Raw genomic sequence first — 16,020 nt, forward strand, 5'->3', positions numbered from 1 at the left:
ATAATCCCCATTTAACAGAAGAGAAAACAGACCCCCAAAATGTGAGTGAAATGCCTGAGGGAATACAGAAAGATCCGGTTTTAAACTCAGTTCTTTTCATTTCAAATCGAATGTGAATCCCATTACACTGTACTGCCTCTTTGGGAAATATAACTAGAGGAAGATTACTCATATTAAAAAAAAAACTTTTTTAACTTTTAAAATTATTTGGATACTCTCCAAATAATAAGCTGCCCTGGTGAATTTTATATAGAAACGGATTTGTGATAACTCAATTCACAGCCAACTTTTTGGAAGGAATCTAATTGCATAAAGGGAGCTACATTTAAATACAGTTATCAGTGTGTATAACACAATGATTATGATCTTGATTATATAAATGGGAAGTGCATTTAAACAGTTATTGATGTATATAGCACTATGATTCTGATCTTGATCATTCCACTGAAATAGATACGGAGAGAGTCAAGGAAACTTTGGCTTACAGATTGGAAAAATATGTCCTATGGACAGGAAAGAATTTGAGTTTGTTTAATGAGCAATAGACAAAAGGAGAGAGCTAATATTGGTCTTTGTAAGAAAGGTTTTATGAATAGGAAGCTGCTCAGTTCTTTGCTCACAGATGGAACAGTATGAAATTTACTTCATTTAGTCATTCATTAATTCAAATTTTTCTTTCAACTTTCTAACATGTGCTAGTCACTCTGCCAAGTGTGAGGTACACAAAGATAAGTAGAACGTTGCCCCTGCCCTCAAGGACTCTCTGTTGGGGTGGTGGCAGATGTATAAATAAACACCAGCATTATTATATAAACAGCATAATAAAAGTATGTGTACCCAGAATGCTGAAGGGTTAAGGTGCTAATTTAATCTAGGGGTACCAGGGAATGGTTTAGAAAGTTTTTTTAGCTGTTTCTGAAGCTTGAATAGAACCTTGCTTTGCTTAAATTGATGCAGAGGAAATTTCAGTTTGCTTCAAGAGGAACTTTTAAATACTAGCTTAAGAACTATAATGTTCCTTTAAAGGAGGTAAGATATTTTCTTTTAACTTCAGCAAGATTTAAATGTAAAAAGATAATCTTCCCAAATTATGGGATTGTACCATATGATCCTTTAAGCAAGGCTTTCTCTAGCTCTGGTGTTCTTCTGATAAATTAAGAATTGATCCTACATGCCTAGAGATTTGCAAAAGCAGGCAGTATACATAATGGAAATCATGCAGTATACCTAAAAGCAATTCAGTAAAAAATGTTTCTGTTCCCTTTATGCTTGGTTTTTATGCAAATCTGTATTTGAAGATAAACTGTGTTTGTTGTAAGCGGATGTTCATGTGGTCTCAGCTAAGTAATAATGGGAAACAGTAGAAGGAGGTGGTGGTGTGTATGAAAAAGTGGGACTGAGCACTGTGGATGGTGCCAATGCGCTTTATGGAAGAGAAAGAGGATTGTTGCTTCCTGGTGAATTTCTTTTGGAAAAAATATATGTGGTTGTGTTAGAAAAACCAAGATAACAAATCTGGAAGAATGCATCAAAGCAGAGGCTTATAGGGATAACTCTCATCTGAGGATCTTGAATCTCTTTCAGAATATGTTGGCATCAAGGCTCAGCTTGCTTCAGAAGGAGTGGATTTCCTGCACTTATTAAAGCTTCAAGAGGCAACACAGTGCAATAATTAAGAGGAAAGAACCTGGAACCACACTGCCTGGGTTTAAAGGCTTGTTCTTACTAACAGTTGTGTGATCTTGGGCAAGATTTTTCACCTCTATGTATCTCATGTCTTTCATCTATCAAATGGAGATAATGATCATAAAATGTATCTACTTTATAGGGTTGTTTGAGGATTACGTGATTTAATACACACAGGAAAATTAGAATACTACTTGGAACATGGTAAGTGCCATATAATATGAGCTCAGCATTTTGCAGTTTTCAAAGTCCTCCCTCAGAACCTTGCGAGAAGAATTAGGCAGGTTACATCAATTCCATTTGGCAGATGACCTTACAAGCTCAAAGGGGTTGAGTATCTTGCTCCAGATCAAGCTAGCCAGGATTTGAACCGGGCCTTCATGCCTCATTTACTACTCTTTCCACTTGATCACATTTGTCATTGGGTCTACATTTCCTCCTAGGACTTCCTTAGAAAACTGAGGAAAATAAATGTGTTCTCCTGTATTACTGTTCTATTGCGGCATAAAAGAGTTTCAAACTTAGCCCATTAAAACATCACACATTCATTATTTCACCATGTTGATGTGTCAGGAGGCTGGGCAGAGCTTAGCTGTATCCTTTGTTCAGGGTCTCACAAGGTTGCAGTCAATGTCGGCCAGACTGCATTCTCATCTTGAAGTTTAACTAGGCTTCTAAGCCCATTCAGGTAGTTGATGGAATCTAGTACCCTGAGGCTGTGGAATTCATGGCAGCTTGCTTCTTCAAAGGCTGTAATAGAGAGAGAATCTCTGCTGCTTGGAACCTCCCATATAAGGGAAGGCCTAAACTCTCTTTTAAAGGGTTCAGTTCAAACTAGGATAATCTCCCTTTGATTAATTAAAAGTCAATTAGACACCTAATTACATCTGAAAAATCCCTTCACCTTTGCCCTATTATATAACAGATCACAGGAGGGCATGACATCTCATCACCTTTGTCATATTTTATTGGTTAGAAGAAGTTTGCAGGTTTTTACTGCACACTCAAAGGGAGGGGATTGCACAAGGGATTACACATGGGGGGGGTGGGGGTTTACCCTAGTGAGTGTCCACCACCTAGCCCATTATTTGCAAGCTGCTGTTAAGAGAGGATGATAATGTATTTTAAAAAATTATTGGAGTATAGCTGCTTTACAATGATGGGCTAGTTTCTGCTGTACAGCAAAGTGAATCAGCTATGCGTATACATATATCACCTCATTTTTGGATTTCCTTCCCATTTAGGTCACCACAGAGCACTGAGTAGAGTTCCCTGTGCTATACAGTAGGTTCATTAGTTATCTATTTTATACATAGTATCAATAGTGTATATATGTCAGTCCCAATCTCCCAATTCCTCCCACCCCCCCTTCCCCCTTGGCATCCATACATTTGTTCTCTATGTCTGTGTCTCTATTTCTGCTTTGCAAATAAGATCATCTATACCAATTTTTTCTGATTCCACATATAAGCATTAATATATGATATTTGTTTTTCTCTTTCTGACTTTAAGGCAGTCAAGTGATTTTAAAAGTCAAAGTAAGGACTTGAATCAGAGCAGATGTGTACAAGTAGCAATCTGTTTGGGAGGACAGGTAAAGGACTGCACCCATCTAACCAGCTTATCTTTCCCAACATTTTGCTTTTCTTTCCATCTAGGTATACTCCTGCTCAAGATACTTCACTCCCTGAGCTGTCATTAGATGCCAACATACTTTCTTTTCACTTCCTAGCCAGACCTGTTACAGTTAAAAATATGAGCAAAAAAAAAATTAAAACCTTCTTCAGTACATGCCAATAGAGGATGTGATTTTTTTAGGGGGTGGGATTGCAATTGCAGTTGAAATATAAAAAGCTGAAATTTTCATAGGACAAAGCTTCAAATACTCCTTTGCATCCCATCACTTCAGCAAAGCCTTCCAGCACAGAACTCTATGATGAAGATGTCCCTCTTGCTATCTCATCTGTTTGTGTCATTTTCCTGTATTTTGCATTTGTTTGAAAGCTCTTTAATGTGTTTGTAAAATGAACGCATATGTTGATTGATAAACAATAAATAAAGAATAGTTGGCATAGAGAGCATTACAATCTCTGAAAAGAAGCTCAAGAACCACCAGACTATGCTTTTGTGGTTTTTACCATTGTTTTCCTTGTCTACCTGTGGATTTGTCTGGCCTATGGGGCAATACCCAGTGTCCCAAATGCTTGGAGTCTGCTACACTTCTTCTGGAGGTCCACTACAGGAAATCATGTTAAAATTGGAGCTGTGCAATGAAACAGTGAAAATGCAACGTGGGTTGTTTAAGTTCCCAGGATATGATTTAGAGAAAAAGCTAAGGCCCTAATTGCTTTTCCTAATACCTTCTTCTCAGGGGCATAAAGGGAGTATACAGTGACAGCTGCATGAATTAAACAAGATGATATTGGAAACACTAGATGGTTTCTTACAAGAATGTCACCAGATTTAGTCTGAGTCATAATACAGAAATCGTTAAAAAGTACACTTTATATTGTTATGAAAGGCACAAAGGCCTAGCTGAAGCTTTTACTCAAGAAAGATAGCAGTGGGTCTCCTGTTGTTTGGCTTGTGCTCTTTTAAGTAATCATCGATGGTGAATAAATTTTATTTATTTTGTATTTAAAAGAGAACTATACAATATATGAAACCCTAGTGCTGCTAGGCCCTGGATTACTATCTACTAGAATGTGGGTATGTGGCTCCCAGGAGCTTGCCCCACAACCTTTGGTTGCCTGGGACTTTAAACAATATACTCTAAATCAATGGTTCTTGACTTGGGGTGGCATGGAGTTATAGCAAGAAATGTAAGAATACATATGCCCAACAAACATTGCTTCTAAAATAAATAAATAATGTACTTTGGATATCCATGTACTAATGTTTCACAAATGTATGTACATGAACTCCCGAAGCTCAGGGTCTCTTCCCTCCGCCGTCTCTGAACTGTCCCGGAGCCCGAGGGGAGGGCGGCCTTACTGAGGCTACCGGATCTGGAGGGGCCCCGTTGGCCGAGGTCGCGACAGTCGTGGGGACGGTGGGCCGGATGAGAAAACAGAGGCCCAGCAAGATGAAATCCCTAACCCAAGTTGCACCCATCTCTCCTCCCCACTACATGTTTCATGAAAGCTGGACTCTTCCTGTCTTGATCACTGCTGAACGCCAAACAGGGTCAGGCATCTAGCAGCTGCTCCAAAAATTTTGGTTGACTATCACTCATCCTGGAGTAAGCCAGATGCCATGTCATGAGGACACTCAAGCAGCCCTAAGGAGAGATCCATGTGGTAAGAAACTGAGGCCTCCAACTGCAGCCACGTTATTGTGTGGATGAAAGGCTATTGGTGCTCCAGACAGGAGTCAGTGCTGTGCCTCTGAGGTGGGAGAGCCAACTTCAGGACCCTGGTCCACAAGACACCTCCCAGCTCCACATAACAAATGGTGAAAATCTCCCAGAGATCTACATCTCAACACCAGCACCCAGCTTCACTCAATGACCAGCAAGCTACAGTGCTGGACACCCGATGCCAAACAACTAGCAAGACAGGAACACAACCCCATTGATTAGCAGAGAGGCTGCCTAAAATCATAAGTCCACAGACACCCCAAAGCACACCACCAGACGTGCACCTGCCCACCAGAAAGACAAGATGCAGCCTCATCCACCAGAACACAGGCACTAGTCCCCTCCACCAGGAAGCCTACACAACCCACTGAACCAAACTTAGCCACTGGGGACAGACACCAAGAACAACGGGAACTACGAACCTGCAGGCTGCAAAAAGGAGACCCCAAACACAGTAAGATAAGCAAAATGAGAAGACAGAAAAATACATAGCAGATGAATGAGAAAGATAAAATCCCACCAGACCTAACAAATGATGAGGAAATAGGCAGTCTACCTAAAAAAAGAATTCAGAATAATTATAGTAAAGATGATCCAAAATCTTGGAAATAGAATAGACAAAATGCAAGAAACATTTAACAAGGACCTAGAAGAAATAAAGCTGAAACAAACAACGCTGAACAACACAATAAATGAAATTAAAGACACTCAAGATGGGATCAATAGCAGAATAACTGAGGCAGAAGAATGGATAAGTGACCTGGAAGATAAAATAGTGGAAATAACTACTGCAGGGCAGAATAAAGAAAAAAGAATGAAAAGAACTGAGGACAGTCTCAGAGACTTCTGGTACAACATTAAATGCTCCAACACTTGAATTATAGGGGTCCCAGAAGAAGAAGAGAAAAAGAAAGGGACTGAGAAAATATTTGAAGAGATTATAGTTGAAAACTTCCCTAATATGGGAAAGGAAATAGTTAACCAAGTCCAGGAAGCACAGAGATTCCCATACAGGAAAAATCCAAGGAGAAATATGCCAAGACACATATTCATCAAACTGTCAAAAATTAAATACAAAGAAAATATATTAAAAGCAACAAGGGAAAAACAACAAATAACACACAAGGGAATCCCCATAAGGTTAACCACTGATCTTTCAGCAGAAACTGTGCAAACCAGAAGGGACAGGCAGGACATATTTAAAGTGATGAAGGAGAAAAATCTGCAACCAAGATTAGTCTACCCAGCAAGGATCTCATTCAGATTTGATGGAGAAATTAAAATCTTTAGTGAAAAGCCAAAGCAGAGAGAGTTCAGCACCACCAAACCAGCTTTACAACAAATGCTAAAGGAACTTCTCTGGGCAAGAAACACAAAAGAAGGAAAAGACTTACAATAACGAACCAAAAACAATTAAGGAAATGGGAATAGGAACATACATATTGATAATTACCTTAAATGTAAGTGGACTAAATACTCCCACCAAAAGACACAGATTGGCTGAATGGATACAAAAACAAGACCCTTATATATGCTGTCTACAAGACATCCACTGCAGACCTAGAGACACATACAGACTGAAAGTAAGGGGAAGGAAAAGATATTCCATGCAAATGGAAACCAAAAGAAATCTGGAGTAGCAATTCTCATATCAGGCAAAATAGACTTTAAAATAAAGACTATTAGAAGAGACAAAGAAGGACACTACATAATGATCAAGGGATCGATTCAAGAAGAAGATATAACAATTGTAAATATTTATGCAACCAACATAGGAGTACTTCAATACATAAAGCAAATACTAATAGCCATAAAAGGGGAAATCGACAGTAACAGAATCATAGTATGGGACTTTAACACCCCACTTTCACCAATCGACAGATTATCCAAAATGAAAATAAATAAGGAAACACAAGCTTTAAATGATACATTAAACAAGATGGACATAATTGATATTTATAGGACATTCCATCCAAAAACAACAGAGTACACTTTTTTCTCAAGTGCCCATGGAACATTCTCCAGGATAGATCATATCTTGGGTCACAAATCAAGCCTTGATAAACTTAAGACAGTTGAAATTGTATCAAGTATCTTTTCCGACCACAACACTATGAGACTAGATATCAATTACAGGAAAAGATATGTAAAAAATACAAACACATGGAAGCTAAAGAATACACTACTTAATAACGGAGTGATCACTGTTGAAATCAAAGAGGAAATTAAAAAATACCTAGAAACAAATGACAGTGGAGACATGACAACCCAAAACCTATGGGATGCAGCAAAAGCAGTTCTAAGAGGGAAGTCTATAGCAATACAATCCTACCTTAAGAAACAGGAAACATCTCGAATAAACAACCTAAACTTGCACCTAAAGCAATTAGAGAAAGAAGAACAAAAATCCCCATAGTTAGCAGAAGGAAAGAAATCATATAAATCAGATCAGAAATAAATGAAAAAGAAATGAAGGAAACGGTAGCAAAAATCAATAAAACTAAAAGTTAGTTCTTTGAGAAGATAAAATTGATAAAGCACTAGCCAGACTCATCAAGGAAAGAAGGGAGAAGAATCAAATCAATAGAATTAGAAACGAAAAAGGAGAAGTAAAAACTGACACTGTAGAAATACAAAAGATCATGAGAGATTACTACAAGCAACTCTATGCCAATAAAATGGACAACCTAGAAGAAACGGACAAAGTTTTAGAAATGCACAACCTGCCAAGACTGAATCAGGAAGAAATAGAAAATATGAACAGACCAATCACAAGCACTGAAATTGAAACTGTGATTAAAAATCTTCCAACAAAAAAAAGCCCAGGACCAGATGGCTTCACAGGCAAATTCTATCAAACATTCAGAGAAGAGGTAATACCTATCCTTCTCAAAGTCTTCCAAAATATAGCAGAGGGAGGAACACTCCCAAACTCATTCTACGAGGCCACCATCACCTTGATACCAAAACCAGACAAGGATGTCAGAAGGAAAGAAAACTACAGGCCAATATCACTGATGAACATAGATGCAAAAATCCTCAACAAAATACTAGCAAACGGAATCCAACAGCACATTAAAAGGATGATACACCATGATCAAGTGGGGTTTATTCCAGGAATGCAAGGATTCTTCAATATATGGAAATCAATCAATGTGATAAACCATATTAACAAATTGAAGGAGAAAAACCATATGTTCCTCTCAATAGATTCAGAGAAAGCTTTTGACCAAATTCAACACCCATTTATGATAAAAACCCTGCAGAAAGTAGGCATAGAGGAAACTTTCCTCAACATAATAAAGGCCATATATGACAAACCCACAGCCAACATTGTCCTCAATGGTGAAAAATTGAAAGCATTTCCACTAAGATCAGAAACAAGACAAGGTTGCCCACTCTCACCACTCTTATTCAACATAGTTTTGGAAGCTTTAGCCACAGCAATCAGAGAAGAGAAGGAAATAAAAGGAATCCAAATCGGAAAAGAGGAAGTAAAGCTGTCACTGTTTGCAGGTGACATAATACTATACATAGAGAAACCTAAAGATACCACCAGAAAATTACTAGAGCTAATCAATGAATTTGGTAAAGCAGCAGGATACAAAATTAATGCACAGAAATCTCTGGCATTCCGATACACTAATGATGAAAAGTCTGAAAGTGAAATCAAGGAAACACTCCCATTTACCATTGCAACAAAAAGAATAAAATATCTAGGAATAAACCTACCTAAGGAGACAAAAGACCTGTATGTAGAAAATTATAAGATACTGATGAAAGAAATTAAAGATGATACAAATAGATGGAGAGATACACCATGTTCTTGGATTAGAAGAATCAACATTGTGAAAATGACTCTACTACCCAAAGCAACCTACAGATTTAATGCAACCCCTATCAAACTACCACTGGCATTTTTCACAGAACTAGAACAAAACATTTCACAATTTGTATGGAGCACAAAAGACCCTGAATAGCCAAAGCAATCTTGAGAACGAAAAACGGAGCTGGAGTAATCAGGCTTCCTGACTTCAGACTATACTACAAAGCTACAGTAATCAAGACAATACGGTACTGGCACAAAAACAATAAGATAGATCAATGGAACAGGATAGAAAGCCCAGAGATAAACCCACGCACATATGGTCACCTTATTGTTGATAAAGGAGGCAGGAATGTACAGTGGAGAAAGGACAGCCTCTTCAATAAGTGGTGCTGGGAAAACTGGACAGATACATGTAAAAGTATGAAATTAGAACACTCCCTAACACCATAAACAAAAATAAGCTCAAAATGGATTAAAGACCTAAATGTAAGGCCAGAAACTATCAAACTCTTAGAGGAAAACATAGGCAGAACACTCTATGACATAAATCACAGCAAGATCCTTTTGGACCCACCTCCTAGAGAAATGGAAATAAAACCAAAAATAAACAAATGGGACCGAATGAAACTTCAAAGCTTTTGCACAGCAAAGGAAACCATAAACAAGACCAAAAGACAACCCTCAGAATGGAAGAAAGTATTTGCAAATGAAGCAACTGACAAAGGATTAATCTCCAAAATTTATAAGCCGCTCATACAGCTCGATAACAAATAAACAAACAACCCAATCCAAAAATGGGCAGAAGACCTAAATAGACATTTCTCCAAAGAAGATATACAAACTGCCAACAAGCATATGAATGAATGCTCAACATCATTAATCATTAGAGAAATACAAATCAAAACTACAATGAGATATCATCTCACACCAGTCAGAATGTCCATCATCAAAAAATCTAGAAAGAATAAATGCTGGAGAGGGTGTGGATAAAAGGGAACACTCTTGCACTGTTGGTGGGAATGTGAATTGGTACAGCCACTATGGGGAACAGTATGGAGGTTCCTTCAAAAACTACAAATCGAACTACCATACGACCCAGCAATCCCACTACTGGGCATATACCCTGAGAAAACCATAATTCAAACAGAGTTATGTACTAAAATGTTCATTGCAGTTCTATTTACAATAGCCAGGAGATGGAAGTAACGTAAGTGTCCATCATTGGATGAATGGATAAAGAAGATGTGGTACATATATACAATGGAATATTACTCAGCCATAAAAAGAAACGAAATTGAGCTCTTTTTAATGAGGTGGATGGACCTAGAGTCTGTCATACAGAGTGAAGTAGGTCAGAAAGAGAAAGACAAATACCGTATGCTAACACATATATATGGAATTTAAGAAAAAACATGTCTTGAAGAACCTTGGGGTAAGACAGGAATAAAGACACAGACCTACTAGAGAATGGACTTGAGGATATGGGGAGGGGGAAGTGTAAGCTGTGACAACGCGAGAGAGAGACATGGACATATATACACTACCAAACGTAAGGTAGATAGCTAGTGGGAAGCAGCTGCATAGCACAGGGAGATCAGGTGAGTGCTTTGTGACCGCCTGGCGGGGTGGGATAGGGAGGGTGTGAGGGAGGGAGACGCAAGAGGGAAGAGATATGGGAACATATGTTTATGTATAACTGATTCACTTTGTTATAAAGGAGAAACGAACACACCGTTGTAAAGCAATTATACTCCAATAAAGATGTAAAAAATATATATATATATAGATATATAAATGTATGTAGATGTTGCTATGATGAATAAAATATAAGCTTATTTATAAGTGTTGCTGAATTTATTGTAGGTTTTTGTTGTTGAGCATTTTCTCAATGAACATATCCTAAATATATGACTCTCATGTTTGTGTGTGTGTTTGTGTGTGTGTATGTGTGTGTGAGTGTGAAAGAGAGACTGAAAGAAATTGAGAGAGAGAGAGAATTATTTTAAGTTTAAAAGAGATCCACATATTTCAAAACATTGGCATCCACTACTCTAAGCACTTACCTTTAGTAATGAGAAATCTTGTCTTTGTCTATCTGTCTCTCACCCTCTCTAAGCAGCTTCAGCGGAGCTATATGCAGTTATCTTTCCCCTCCTTTTTGTGACTAAAGCATCTTTCTCCTCAGACACTGATGCTGGGAAAGACACAACAGTAGCTCTAATAGTAATACTAACTTCCCTTAAATAACATCTTTTATCTGATGCTCTCTAAATGCTATATGGCGAGATCTCACTGTCATAGGGAAGAGAAATGCACAGTGAAGAGATGCTGCAGCTGAGAATAAAATCCAGGCAGGCTGGTCCTTCAAACATTTGTTTTCCTCATTGTAGCCTGCCTGCTGATTTCTGACAGGGTGGGGCTCTTCTATTTCTGAATTAACCCTGCAGCTCTAGGGGAAGGCTTGGTAACAGAGTCTATAGACATTTGGGTGATTTGCCAGGCTGCCACTGATTCATTGTACTTAGAAACTTAAGTAAATTTTTTCATATCCAACATGGTTGAGGAACTAGAAGGTTAGTAGTCAGTTTACGAAATTCATGCTTCATTTTTCAATGACTTAGAATATGATAAAATATACCCAACATGAAGATCAGGCTGAAGAAAATTTCTTTCTGTGAGGATTCAGAAGGCATTTTCTTAACTGGCACAGGGCCACAAAATCAGCATTAAGAACCTCAGTGAACACCATGCTGCAGGTGATTGGCTGTGCTGAGGTACTCAAGTAAAGAAAGCACAAGATAACTGAGAGCAGATGGCAGGTGTTTTGTATCTATATCTTGGGGGCTTCTGAGTCCAGGGTTATCTTTAGGCGACATAGGACTTGGGGAAAAATCAGAATGTGTGTTTTTCCATCTTCATCATTTGTATCTAGACCAAACCAGGTTGAAATTAACATCTGTGTTGCCTTTCAGGAGTTGAGCTGTGGTGGAAGGAAACCAACCAGGAGCAAGTCAGAAAATCTAAATTGAATTGGTAAAAATATTACCTCATTATAGCTTTGTTAAACTTTTCTGATTGCTTCCAAGATTGAACATATTCCCGTATATTTGTTTGTTAGTTACATTTTCTCTTATGAGACTGCCTCATTTTTTGTTGTTGTTGTTGTTAGCCATTTATATACTGGGGACTTGTAACTTTTCTAATTAAAATTCACAGTAATTTAAATAACATAGGAAATATCTCCCTGTCATATTTTTTATCAGGTTTTGCTTTTGTATTTGAGATACTTTCTTAAACAGGAGAGAAAAAATGGGGAATGCATATGATTTTATCTTCAATCTTTGTTGAGGGTGACTCTTCATTGTAGATTTACAATTTAGTGTATAGGCTGCTGAATTCAACACCAAAATGAATATACTGAAAGGAAAGGAACAAAGAATTATAGTTTGGGAATCAGAGAGAAAATACAATTCAAATCTGGGTAAATGTGTGGTTGATTTTCTTAGGTTTAAAATCTTTTAAATTTTACATCAGCTCTTTTAGTGTCACAGCAGTGTTAATTTAGTGGGGCCACGATTTGGTGAAAATAAAGCGAAATTGTGGGGAGTAGAGGTGTTCAAGTCATGGGATCTTCTATGGCATGTGAAAAACTACAATTGCCCTACAGCCAATCCTTAACTCTCTAAGCCTGTGACCTTGAATTTGACTTACTGTGTAAGGGGAATCACGCAAGTCAATTCTCTAGTTCAGGGGTCTCCAACCCCCAGGCCATGGACTGGTACCAGTCAGTGGCTTGTTAGGAACTGGGCTGCATAGCAGGAGGTGAGCAGCAGGTGAGCGAGCGAGGCTTCATCCGTATTTACAGCCGCTCCCCATTGTTCACATTACCGCCTGAACTTCACCTCCTGTCAGATCAGTGGCAGCATTAGATCATCATAAGAGTGTGAACACTACTGTGAACTGTGCATGTGAGGGATCTAGGTTGCATGCTCCTTATGAGAATCTAATGCCTGATGATATGAGGTGGAGCTGAGGGGGTGATGTTAGTGCTGGGGAGTGGCTGCAAATACAGGTTATCATTAGCAGAGAGGTTTGACTGCACAGAGACCATAATAAATAAATTGCTTGCAGACTCATATCAAAACCCTGTCAGGCTTCCCTAGTGGTGTAGTGGTTAAGAATCTGCCTGCCAATGCAGGGGACATGGGTTTGAGCCCTGGTCTGGGAAGATACCACATGCCACAGAACAACTAAGCCTGTGTGATATAACTACTGAGCCTGTGCTCTGGAGCCTGCGAGCCACAACTACTGAAGCCCATGCACCTAGAGCCCGTGCTCCGCACCAAGAGAAGCCACCACAATGAGAAGCCCATGCACTGCAACGAAGAGTAGCCTTTGCTCACCACAACTAGAGAAAGCCCATATGCAGCTACGAACACCCAATGCAGCCAAAAATAAATTTATAAACAACAACAACAACAAAAACCCTGTCAGTGACTGGCAATTGAAAACAAGTTCAGGGCTCCCACTGATTCTGCATTATGGTGAGTTGTATAATTATTTCATTATATATTACAATGTAATAATGATAGAAATAAAGTACACAATAAATGTAATGTGATTGAATCATCCTGAAACTATCCCCCCACTGGTGTGTGAAAAATTTTCTTCCACAAAACCGGTCCCTGGTGCCGAAAAGGTTGGAGACTGCTGCTCCAGTCTATTTCTCTTTCAGGCAAATCCTGAAAGGTGCCACATCTTTGCTACTTTTTTACTGCATTTCCAATGCTTTCATATTTGTATCAGAACTTGGTCAATTTCTGAAAAAGGAGAAAAAAAGAGTCCTAGATGAAGCATGCTGGATATGTCCCTGACACCCTTAGGAGTATATAGTTGCTGAGGGAGTTTGTCAAAATTTATGTTTCCATTTTTGGGCTCTGTCACTCATTCTAATAGCTCATAGCAGTTATGCTCCACCTTCTCTCACTTGTTCTGCAATTTTTGAGCATGAGAAAAATAAATGAAGAAAGATTTATAAGGGGAGGGACTGCTGCTGGCAGATGGTGAAAATAACTGTTTATGGAGCAGGGATAGGTGGATTTAAGAGCAGTTTATTAGAAAAATACTTAGCACTTTGTATTCAACATTGCAAAAACACGTTGGCATCTTTTATTTCATTTTTTTGTTAAAGCTTCTTTTAAAATAAGGACTCTTATAGTGTACATATTTACTCTTTGATACCTTACAGAACAAGAATTTCTACAAACATAGTCTGTTCATGTTCTATAAATACAGTGTACTAAATTTGCATTGTTTCCCTGACACATTTATTTTGCTGTCCTCTTTCCCATAATTCAGGTCTTGTCACTTAAAATGCTTGAATCTACCCACCTTTTTCCTTTCTTATTCTAGTCCTAAATTTATATAACTCAGGTCCCTTTACTGAGCTCTGAGCATATATCTCCAGCTCTTTCTATGTTTCCACCATATATTCTGGAGATCATTTAAACTCATCCTATCCCTAGTCAAGTTCACAGTCTTCTACAAACCTGAACCTCTTTCAGCGTTCCCAGTCTCATTCACCTAGTGCAAGCCAGAAACCTAAACATTCTTTCTGTCTCTCTCTTGCTTTTTTTTATTTTTTAAGAGAGACTCAGTCACTGTACTTAGCACTAGCTGTACAACAAAAGTAGTCCCTGGCACCACCTTCAAGAAATATACCAAAAATACAGTTTAAATATTCTAATTTCAAAATGTTTATGTTCTCCTTTCCTAAGGCACAGTTAAGAGGCCCCAGAGAAAAGCTGGTAACGCTGAGGGCTGTGCCTTGGAAATGATGTGTCTGTGTCGCTGTGGGGCAGTGACAGTGGAGTAGTCCCGAGGCAGCCAGCTGCTCAATGGCACAGCGGACTTTCTTTGCAGTTTCTTCAAATTCTTCCTGCTTATTGTTGGTTTCCTTTGCAATTTTGTTCTTGGCTCTTTCTTTATCCAGTTTCAAAAATTCGCTGAGGGTTAATTCTTCAAACTGCTTCTTGACAGAAAGGAAAGCACAACCAGATGAATGCTTTTTATGTTCTTCAATAGAGTAGTCATCTGGCTCCCAGCCTTCCAACTCCTTGAAGCAGAAGAAACACTGAGCCAAGTCAGGCTTGTTCTCAGGGGACAGTGGATGAAGCCAGCCATGGCCATCCGCTCCAGGGTACAGGTGCAGCCTTCCAAGAAGGGCCAGTTCCTAAATGTGGAGATGCAGTGGTCCTTGAGGTAGAGCTGCCAGGCCGGGGGTAATGAGGGGGCACCCATGCCGCCACAGCCAAGCAATGCCACCATTCAAATCTGATGGTTGAAGGCTGCCGCGGGGCATTTGGTATTAGCTCTGAATCCTCCCACTCTCTCACATTTCATAGCCAACAAATTACCAAGATTTACTAATTCTACTTTTTGCTGTTTCCGATGCAATCGTTTCTATCCAATTTTGTCGTCATTTTCCTAATCCATGTCTTTATAATCTCTTACTTGGACCATTGCAAAAGCTTCCTATTATAATTCCCTTCCTCCAAACTTTCTTCCTCCCAGTTGAAACCATCATGGCTTTAGCAAAAGGTAAATCTGATCATTTCACTCTCTTGCTTATAGATCTTTGATGGCTCCTCATTGTCTTTGGCATGGTTTGAAGACATGGTTTCTGTCTCTCCTTCAGGCCTCATTTTCTACTACATCGTTGTACATATCCTATGATCTAGTCACACTTAATTGCTTTCTATAATCCAAATATACATCTTCACATCTCCATGCTTTCTCCCCTGGACTAGCTGATTGATATCTAAGTAGTCTTTAAGATTCAGCTCAAAGGTCACCTTCTCTGTAAAATGGTCTCCGATTATGCTCTCCTCCTGAACTCTTCCTCATCCCCCACCCCACGAAGTTAGGCATTTCCTCTTCTTTGCTTCTATAGAAGATTGTGCATAATTGAATATAGCAATATCCCATAGCATTGGAATGTCTTATATACTATTTTGCTTTCTACACTAGGTGGGACATCTTTGAGGGCAGAGACTGGTATTTATTTATTTTATTTTTCTTTTAACATCTTTATTGGAGTATAATTGCTTTACAATGGTGTGTTAGTTTCTGCTTTATAACAAAGTGA

At 38.7% G+C, this 16,020-nt stretch overlaps 1 pseudogene; it reads right to left on the minus strand.

The window, feature by feature from the left end:
• Positions 1-14,526: 14,526 nt before the first annotated feature.
• On the minus strand, positions 14,527-15,760 carry LOC111178198 (baculoviral IAP repeat-containing protein 5 pseudogene; annotated as a pseudogene).
• Between the last annotated feature and the right edge of the window lie 260 nt (positions 15,761-16,020).

The sequence above is a fragment of the Delphinapterus leucas genome, chromosome X, assembly GCF_059928025.1.
Source record: "Delphinapterus leucas isolate spDelLeu-1000000601 "Yukka" chromosome X, BTC_Dleu_Yukka2, whole genome shotgun sequence".
Taxonomy (NCBI): Eukaryota; Metazoa; Chordata; class Mammalia; order Artiodactyla; family Monodontidae; genus Delphinapterus; species Delphinapterus leucas.